The sequence below is a fragment of the Pipistrellus kuhlii genome, unplaced genomic scaffold, assembly GCF_014108245.1.
Source record: "Pipistrellus kuhlii isolate mPipKuh1 unplaced genomic scaffold, mPipKuh1.p scaffold_m20_p_20, whole genome shotgun sequence".
Classification (NCBI taxonomy): domain Eukaryota; kingdom Metazoa; phylum Chordata; class Mammalia; order Chiroptera; family Vespertilionidae; genus Pipistrellus; species Pipistrellus kuhlii.
Window position 1 is genome coordinate 9,064,542 of NW_023425516.1, and position 9,377 is coordinate 9,073,918.

Consider the following 9,377-nt stretch of genomic DNA (forward strand, 5'->3'; position numbering starts at 1 on the left):
ACCAAACCCGAGGAGCTCAGGAGGACTGCACAACCAGAGACAAAAAGCAAGCACACAGGATGGTCTGAACATAGAGATCCCCAACCAAAAGCAGATCGTGGCACGTAGTCCAGTCTTGAGCCCGTAGCTTCCTGGACAAGGATCAAGCTTTACCGGAAGAGAGCAGTAATTGCCCTGTGCAGCTAAGGGATCAGACCACTGAATCTCAGTGGAATCCCCTTTTCCAGACCCCCCAATTCCCCCCCACCCACTCTCTCACACAACCACTGGCATTGGAGCAGAAGCCACAGAGCCCTCACTGTTATCCTGTTTCCTGAATGCCACCTCCACCTGCTGTCAATGTTAACCATTAACTGCCCCCACACCTACGGGTGTAAAAGAAGGATGGGTTCTCCATTTTGCCTTTTTACCTGATCCCTGCTCTGCTTTCTCCCACCCCCTTAACCCACCACCCATGAATATTATATAACCCCCTCCCCCCCGCCCATATCTCCTCCTTTGATTCGAACATATAAAATAAGCTGTAAAACTGTCATTCTCCGGAGCATATTTTCACTCCACTGAGATTGTGTTTCCTAGCAAATGTTGTCAGTTTGGCTCAAATAAGCTCATAAACATTCTCTATGGGTTTGGAGACGCCTTATGTCGGGACCAGCGTGCACACAACCCCCCGCCCCAGGCACCCTCCCCGGATCAAGGGTGAGGCTCTGTCAGGGTTTGCCTCCTCAACCCTCCCCTCCCCTCCCTCTCTCTGTAGAGGGCTGGATGGACTGCTCAGCGTGGCTGGCATTGCTTCTGACTAGCCAGGCTGTCTATTAGTCCCCTCAGGGGATGTAGCCTGTGTTCCTGCTCATCCATTGCATGTTGATCTGCTGCTTTAATGCTCTGAGAAAGGTTCTTCGTGTCTTAATTTCCCAGTTCTTGGGAGAGGCAGTGGCTGTGCAGCTCCATGGTCGGTGAGACGCACTCTGCACACATGTCTGAGCCTATGAGGTGTTCTTTCCTGGGGTGACAGTGACTTTGGATGTAGCATAAAGATCACGAATTTTCTTCTGTCCTGATTTTGAGGGCTGTAAGAGGGGGAGGAGCTGGTTTTGAAGCACAATGGAGGGTGGTCTAGAAATGTCATTCCCACAGTGATGAGTCCTTGGACCTGGAGACAGGACGCCTGGGTCCAGTTCTTGGTTGAGACCTGAAAAATGAGAATTATGGGAGTTCTAGTCCTGACTGGTTTTTGCAAATGTACAGGAGCCTTAACTTTGTCACGCTTACATTCCCCAAAGAGCACAGGTGACCTCTGAGGGTAGGGGACATGATAAAGAACTCCTGGGGTCTTGGAGGATGCTACTGGCCCTTCATTGTCTGAGAACTGACGAGGAAGTGTGGAAGGCAACGGAGTAGGACTGTGGGTTCTCAGGTCAGTGAGAGGGCAGAACCCTGCTCTGTCTGCCATCTGCTTCTCCTACCTTCCTTCATGGAGCCAGAGATGCGTTCCCAATTAAGTTTCCTTTGTATGAGGACACACAGGAAATTATTTTTCCCTCCTATTTATAGAAATCCACTTGCATCTGTGAGGCTCATAATGTCTCATCCATCTTTCCAGCCAGCTAGGAGATTAATTGAGAGGCTTTGCTGAGTTACACTCCAAAGCCCGAACGAAGACTCTTCTAAAACAAATGCTTTCAGTGTTTTCTCGCCTGTCAGGAGAATCCCTCCCCCAGGACTTGTGCGTGTTAAGAAGTCCAGGTACAAACAGCAGATGAGAGTCAATGAATAACTATCAACTTGCAATATGGAAGGGTACAAAAAGGTGTGAGAAGAGCATAACCAATAATGGTGCGATTATCACTCAGCTTGAAAAACACAGCACAGCATTGCTCCATCATCTCCTCTTCCCTCCAAAGACAGTGAGTTACCTGAATCCCGTGTTTCTCTCTCATGATTTCTTTATGCTAAAAACCACACACACACACACACACTGGTGAATATTGACCATTTTTTTTAAAGTATTTTCACATCCATAGACTTTTTTAATTGATTCACGAAGGCTGCTCTGTTTGAAATGCTTTGATGGGTGCTGTGGGAAAAACTAAAAAGTAGGTTGGGCTTTGATCTAAAATGCCTTGCATCCTAATTGGGAGGGTCAGCCCAGGTGCAGGGAAAGTTAGCTGAAAAATTCACAACCTGGAGTTTTAATTCGTAGGTGGTAATTGGATAGCCTGGTGGTGGAGAACAGATAATAATAATAATAATGCCACTGGCAAAGCTGGGCGAGGGGGAGCTGGGGGCTGGTGCTGACTGTAGAGCAAAAGGGCATAAAATGAGTCAGGACATCCGAGTGGGATTTGAGTACCAGGGTTGGTGTGTGAGAAAAGGCCCCGAGAGGCAAAGAGGTCGGCGCAGGGAGCAAGGGCAGGTGAAGTGCAGGGGAATGATGAGAAGCGGCTCTGATTAGTTGAGTGCCTACTACTGTGTGCGGAGCTCTGCAAAGTGCGCCACAGAAGTAAAAGCTTTTTTCATCTTCTCAGCAACCCAGGAAGGTTGGTAGAATCATCCCCATTTCTCAGATGAGAAAACTGAGGCCCACACAAGTAAAGAGTTCTCCCATTGGCACATTTCTTTTTAAAAATATATATTTTATTGATTTTTTTTTTTTAACTGAGAAGAAGGGAGAGGGATAGAGAGTCAGAAACATTGATGAGAGAGAAACATCGATCAGCTGCCCCCTGCACACCCCCACTGGGGATGTGCCTGCAACCAAGATACATGCTCTTGACTCGAATCGAACATGAGACCATTCAGTTTACAGGCTGATGCTTCATCCACTGAGCCAAACCGGCCAGGGCTGGCACATTTCTTCATAGTGAATTTCAGAACCCAGTTTTGTTAGATGGCGGTTACATTTCTCATTGTTGTAGGCTGAACTGTGTGTCTCCACCTCACCCCCAGCCAATCCTTAGACTCAGATGCTGGAGCTTGTACACCTTGGTCCTGGGAATAGGGCTGTATTTAGAGACAGGGCCTTCAAAGAGGTGATTAATTTAAAATAAGGCTATTTTGATAGGCCCTACTCCAATTTGATTCATGCTTTTTTATTTCTTAGAAAAATAAACTGGACACACAGATGGACACTGGGATGTGTGCACACAGAGGCAGGACCATGTGGGGACACAGCAGGAGATAGCCAAGAAGAGCAGTCTCAGGAGAAATGAACCCTGCTGACACCTTGATCTTGGGCTTCCAGCCAGTGTACCAGACTCGTTTATTACTATTTACATAGTAGTATTTACCTAATGAAGATGTGCTCAGCACAGCAGAGGGTAAGAAAGATGTGCCCACAGTTCCTGCTGATCACACATCCAGAAAAGTCAAGGGAAGCAGAGCCAAGGAAAAAGAACCGAAACACTGGTCAGGTTACCCAGAGGTCATCAGTGTTGCGGAATGTGTTAAACACGCCTCTGTTCCCGGATAGATATGCATCCCACCCATCAGGTGAGGATCCCCAAGCCACCTTTCTTTAAAAAAAATTTTTTTTTATTGATTTCAGAGAGGAAGGGAGAGGGAGAGAGAGAAACATCAGTGATGAGAGAGAATCATTGATGGGCTGCCTCCTGCACACCCCACCCTGGGGATCGAGTCCATAACCCAGGTATGCACCCTGACTGGGAATGGAAGCATGACCTCATGGTTCATAGGTCGACGCTCAACCACTGAGGCATGCCTGGCCGGGCCCCAAGCCATTTTTTACTCAATTTCATTGATTTCTGTCATTAATGCCAATAGCTTTGGTTTTCCTAAAGCAAGCTTCCTGTTCCTGAATTCCCCTATGCATGACTCCAGGCCTGAGTGCCTGAGAGAGACATTTACCACAGCTGGCTGCACAGCAGAGTTTACTGGCTCCACACCTGTGTTTCAGAAGACTGCTTTTGCCTCCATGAGTCGAGCTTTCAATTATTGCACTTCTAGGGGAAAATTATTTTTTCTTCCCATTCCATGAAGAGGGATATTTGAAAATAAGGAGATAAGCGATGTCATCCCTTCCTAAGTTTATTGCTGAAGATCTTACTTTATTCTGTTTTGTAGAAAACTCCCTGGAAATGCCGTCTGGCTAGCATTGGCCCTTCCTTGGCTCCGTTTCCACAAGTGGCCAACACCACCATCTAGTGGTTGAGATTTCTGACTAGGAGGCTTGCATTGCAGGGGTAGGCAAATGTAGGTTTACAGGTGCAATACAAATAAATGATATAATTAAGAAATAGTAACACAAGAATAAATCCTCTGTTTCAGGTACTACAAACTGTACACCTCTGTATTTACTCATTCATTTGTTTTTACCTTTAAGTTTTGTTTTAGTAAATTATGCATATATCCAAAGCATCACATTGGTCTAACGGTCCAATCATCGGCAAACTCATTAGTCAACAGAGCCAAATATCAACCATACAACGATGGAAATTCCTTTTGAGAGCCACATTTTTTAAAACTTCTTCTAACGCCACTTCTTCAAAATAGACTCGCCCAGGCCGTGGTATTTTGTGGAAGAGCCACACTCAAGGGGCTAAAGAGCCGCATGTGGCTCACGAGCCACAGTTTGTCGACCACTGTTCTAACCAGTTTGATATGAAAACAGTCAAGTCTCCTTTTGCCCCCTCTCCCAATCTCCAGGGCTACGACTTTCATCTCTTTGGGCTGTTTTTCTCCCCTCGGTTTTACCACCTATCCCTAAATGCCACACTTGTGGTAATACTTCCAGATGCTTCCATTTTAGAGATTGTCATTGAAGATGGGAACTTAGCTCTCTAAAAAAGTGGTAGCACTTTTCTATTGGAAGCTTTCTTTTTCCCTGCACAGTCTCTGTTCCCTGAAAGACACTTCTTTCCTGTGTGTGTTGGCTGCTCAAATATCTGGTAAAGAAATGCTTCTAGCCCAGCTGGCATGGCTCAGTGGTTGAGGGTCAACCCATGAACCAGAAGGTCACGGTTCCATTCCCTGTCAGGGCACGTGCCCAGGTTGCAGGATTGAACCCAGGTGGGGGGCGTGCAGGAGGCAGCAAATCAACGATTCTCTCTCATTATTGATGTTTCTGTCTCTCTATCCCTCTCCTTTCTGTGGAGAGCAGCTACAGTGTTTGGACAGGTTCAAGCCTCAGACTAATGAGAGGGCACAGTCCTCTCATGGCCACGTGCAAGTCCCAGCTTGGAGGGCAGAGCCCTCCCAGCACAATCATGGCTGTAGTTGTGAGCTTGAACCTATGGTCTGAACACGTGACCCCACGTGCCTGAGTGATGTGGGCTTGATAGAGTTCAGGTGCATGTAATTGAGTAGATTCAAAACCCACGAGGACTTTGTAACCACGCCCTTACTTTGCCTCGTGGAATCGGCTATAAAATAAAGACACGGCTTGTAGTCCGTGGCATTGTTGCTAGCTCTCTATCAGAAAGGCTCTCCATCAGAGAGGACAGTGTCCGACCGAGACCCGCTTTCATTCTCGTCTGTCTTTTCTCAATCCTTCACCGCCCCCTCTCAGGCTCACTGAACCTGGCTGAGCTGGCAGGCACATAAAGCACCCAATGTGGGGCTGCATATGCCATGGCTGTGCTGGCTTGCCACACCTTTCCTCTCTGAAAAAAAAAAAAAAAATGCTTCTACTTTTGCTTTCATCTGAAATCCAGTAAAAAACAAAACAAAACAAAAAAAACCCTCCTGTGAAGAGAAAGCTCTTAGCCAAAGGTTGGAGCTTGACAGCATCAGGGCCCCTGGGGGATACTCTGGGCCACTTCGTTGCAGGGGCCCCTGTTAGTAGTCTCCCTTTTTTTTCAGGGGGGCGGGGATAGTCAGGTTTCTCAGGGACAGCTCTCCCAACCTCCTGTTGGAGGGTCAAGTCCTGACTGCTCACCTCTGAGTTCACGTTGCGGAAGGGAATTGGGGGCCCTGACATCTATGGATTTGTGTACTTAGCCCTCCTTTTGCGGGGACAAAGGGATAAGCCAATTCTTAATGGTGCTGTGTGTCCCTCTATGCGGAGGCCCTCTGCTTTACCCTCACCAGAGGAGGAATCTCCGGTCTTGTGCTAGGAGGGGCCGGGAGAAGTTTCTTGCCTGCGCTGAGTCAGGAAAGGGATCTGGAAGTCTAACTACTGTCTTGCCTAAATGGACTCACCTGGCCTGCCTTCTCTTAGCTGCTTTGCTCAAACCACTCCCCCCCACCCCCACCCCGCTCCCCCCAGAGGGAGACAGGGCTGCAGGTAGCTCGGGCTCAGGGGATTCTGAAGTGTGACCTGTGCTGGTTCCTGTTCTTCTTCTTTCCTGTGCAAATGTAGGATGCATCTGATTTTCAAAAATGTTGCTATTGTCTCCTGTCTAGTTCTCTTTACCCTTGAGGGTTCATGCCTGTTTGAAAGACGGTTATTTCACTGGGATTGCAGAGGAAAGCAAAAGTAGAAGCATTTCTTTAATGTACCTCCTTTATACTCAAGTCATTCCCTTTTAATCATCCACCTGCAGACATTGGTTGACCCTTGCCAGGTTCTGGACGTGCGGGGATGAATAACGCTGTGACCCCGGCCTGCCAGGGCGACTGCCCTTGTGGGAGCAGTTAGATGAATCGTTACACAAGCGTCTATAGAAAGGGCACCTAGCTGAGGGGGATGCGAGGGGGTCACACCAGCTGTCTTTCAGGAGACCCCAGAAGGTGACACGGTCTCCCATTTGCCACGGCCCCCTTTGCAAATCCAGTCACCTGGCTGCAAGCACAAGGAAGTCCCAAGAGCCTGCATGAAAGCTCAGCTTCCTGATGTCTGGACGAGACTGCTAACTCGTTCATTTCCGGGGGGCACTGTGACTGTGCTGGGAAAGAGAACCCCATGATGGCACGGTCAACACACTTCTCCACAGGGAGAGAGTGGGTGGGAAGACACACCAGGATCAGAACATGGCTGGGGGGACCCAGACCCAGCAAAGGGCATGGATGTAGACTGACTGGGTGGTTACTGGCCTTGGCTATTGAACAAGAAGGAAGGCCATGTTTCACGGGCTGAAATATTGAGGTCTGTGGAATGAGACTTGCCTTTGCTACAAAGTGCCTGATTCACAGCGCACACCTGGGCCCATTGTTCCTTCAGGTACTTAAGCTCAGTCTTTGCGTGAGGACCCAAAGGGCTTAGGCTTTGTCCAGAGGAGGTTCCTATTCTGTCCTCCCTGCAGCCCTGCCCCTCCCAGCCCACGGCCCCTGAGCCCCTCCCTGGCCTTTTGGCCCTGTGACGTTTCTCCGGGGCAGGGGATGGTGGGTTCCGTATGAGAGGCCCTCAATCTGTGTGATGGTGGGCACACCTGCTAGGGCCGTGGTCGGCAAACTGCAGCTCTTTGGCCCCTTGAGTGTGGCTCTTCCACAAAATACCAAGGCCTGGGTGAGTCTATTTTGAAGAAGTGGCGTTAAAAGAAGTTAAGTTAAAAATAACCTTGGCTTTCAAAAGGAATTTCCATCGTCGTGCTGTTGATATTTGGCTCTGCTTGCTCATGAGTTTGCCGACCACTGTGCTGGGGGACTGAATCACCTGAGCTCCGTGGAGCTCCAGAGGGTTACAGGCAAAGACCACCTGCCTCCCTTGATAGTAACATTAGGACATACTGAGCAGTTTTCCCCTTACATCCGGAGAACATGCCAGAACCTTGCCCCAGTGTCCTTTTGCAAAGGGAGGAATCAAGCCCCAAAGCTGTTGGTGGGAGTGGTCGGCTGGGCATTTTCTCCTGTGCTGAGGACCTGCGGGCCAGGACTGAGTGGGCTCAGGGACAGAGGGGTGGGTGAGATCAGGAGCAGGGGGAAGGTTGCATGCATGGGGATGGGGAACAGGAAGAGCCCACGTTCCTATCACTTCTGTTTTCATCACAGGGCAGCTGGGGTAACGAGGACAGACCTAATAACCTGACCCCCAACCTGAGGCCGGGCCATCCCTAGCCCTCCTCTGCAGCTGCTTTCCCTTGTGTAAAGGACCCGGTAGGAAAATGTTCACTAAAGTGTTCTGCAGAGGATGAGGCTGGTAAAGGGAGTCTACAATGGGGGTCCTGCTGCCTCCTACATGCCCCACACTGGGGACTGAACCCGCAACCCGGGCATGTGCCCTGACTGGGAATCGAACTGTGACTTCCTGGTTCATAGGTCGATGCTTAACCACTGAACAACACCAGCCGGGCTGATTAGTCTAATTTGTCCTTGCCCAGAAAGGACACTGAGGCTCAGAGATGCCGTGTAACACTCCTCCCCCAACACCCCCCCCCCCCCCCCCATCACAGCAGCGCCCTGCTAGGAAGTGGCAAAGCCCTTCCAAACCCAGATGTCCTGATTTCAAGGTCAGTGTTTTTCCTACTCCCCAAAGCTCCCTGAGGCGGTCACCTTGAGGTTTGGGGACCTTATTCTAAAGCGGTTTTCCTCCCCCAAATGAAATCCTCATAACCTAGCACCCAAAGTCACAGGGGGGGCCCAGGAGAGAGCCTCTCTTTGGAACCCCCATTTTAGATGTTCTAGAAGGGCCTGGGGTTCAAGGTCCATCCTCTGGGGACCATGGGTCCTGAGGACTGTGCCACAGCGTCAGGTCTCTGAGCCAGGTGGTGAGATGCAGGGCCAGTCACATCAGTCCATGTGGCTAAAAAGGCATCAACTTCAAGGTCAAGGGACTGGCCCGGGGCACTGCGCCTTGTCATTGCAGAGGCTGGCAATTTCCAGAGCTGGGGTTTGCGTGCCCAAGACAAGAAGTTGACCCTTATAAATGCGTGAGCCGGGGCCCAAGTCCCTGTCAGGTACCTGTGTGAGGGGAATTTGCTGCCTGCCACCTCACCCTCCCCTCGTCCCCTGAGTATTCAGTGAGCACAGAGGGTGACTGGCTGGGGACATGAGAACATATTTGTCTGGACTTCTGATGTGATGGGGACATGTGTGAGCCACTGAGAATGTAGAACAAAGTGTGAGAGGCACCAACGGGACAAACCAGGGACGCTGCGATGTAGAACTGGAGTCCCCAGGGCCCTGCCCTCTAGCTTTCCAACCTCCCAGCATAGTCCTCTGGGCCTCTGCCCTGCCAGGGCCCCACCCTAGACCAGCTCCCAGTAGAGGAGTGTGAAGAGCAGGCCACTGGCCATCCTTCCTTCTCTGCCCAGCTGTCCTGGCTTGAGCGGCACTCTGCAGGGTTCCTCCATGAGTCCTATCCTTAATCCTTAACAAGGAATCCTGCGAGCCCTAACCGGTTTAGCTCAGTGGATAGAGCATCAGCCTGCAGACTGAAAGGTCCCAGGTTCAATTCCGGTCAAGGGCATGTACCTTGGTTGCAAGCACATTCCCAGTAGGAGGTTTGCAGGAGGCAGCTGATTGATGTTTCTCCTTTTCCC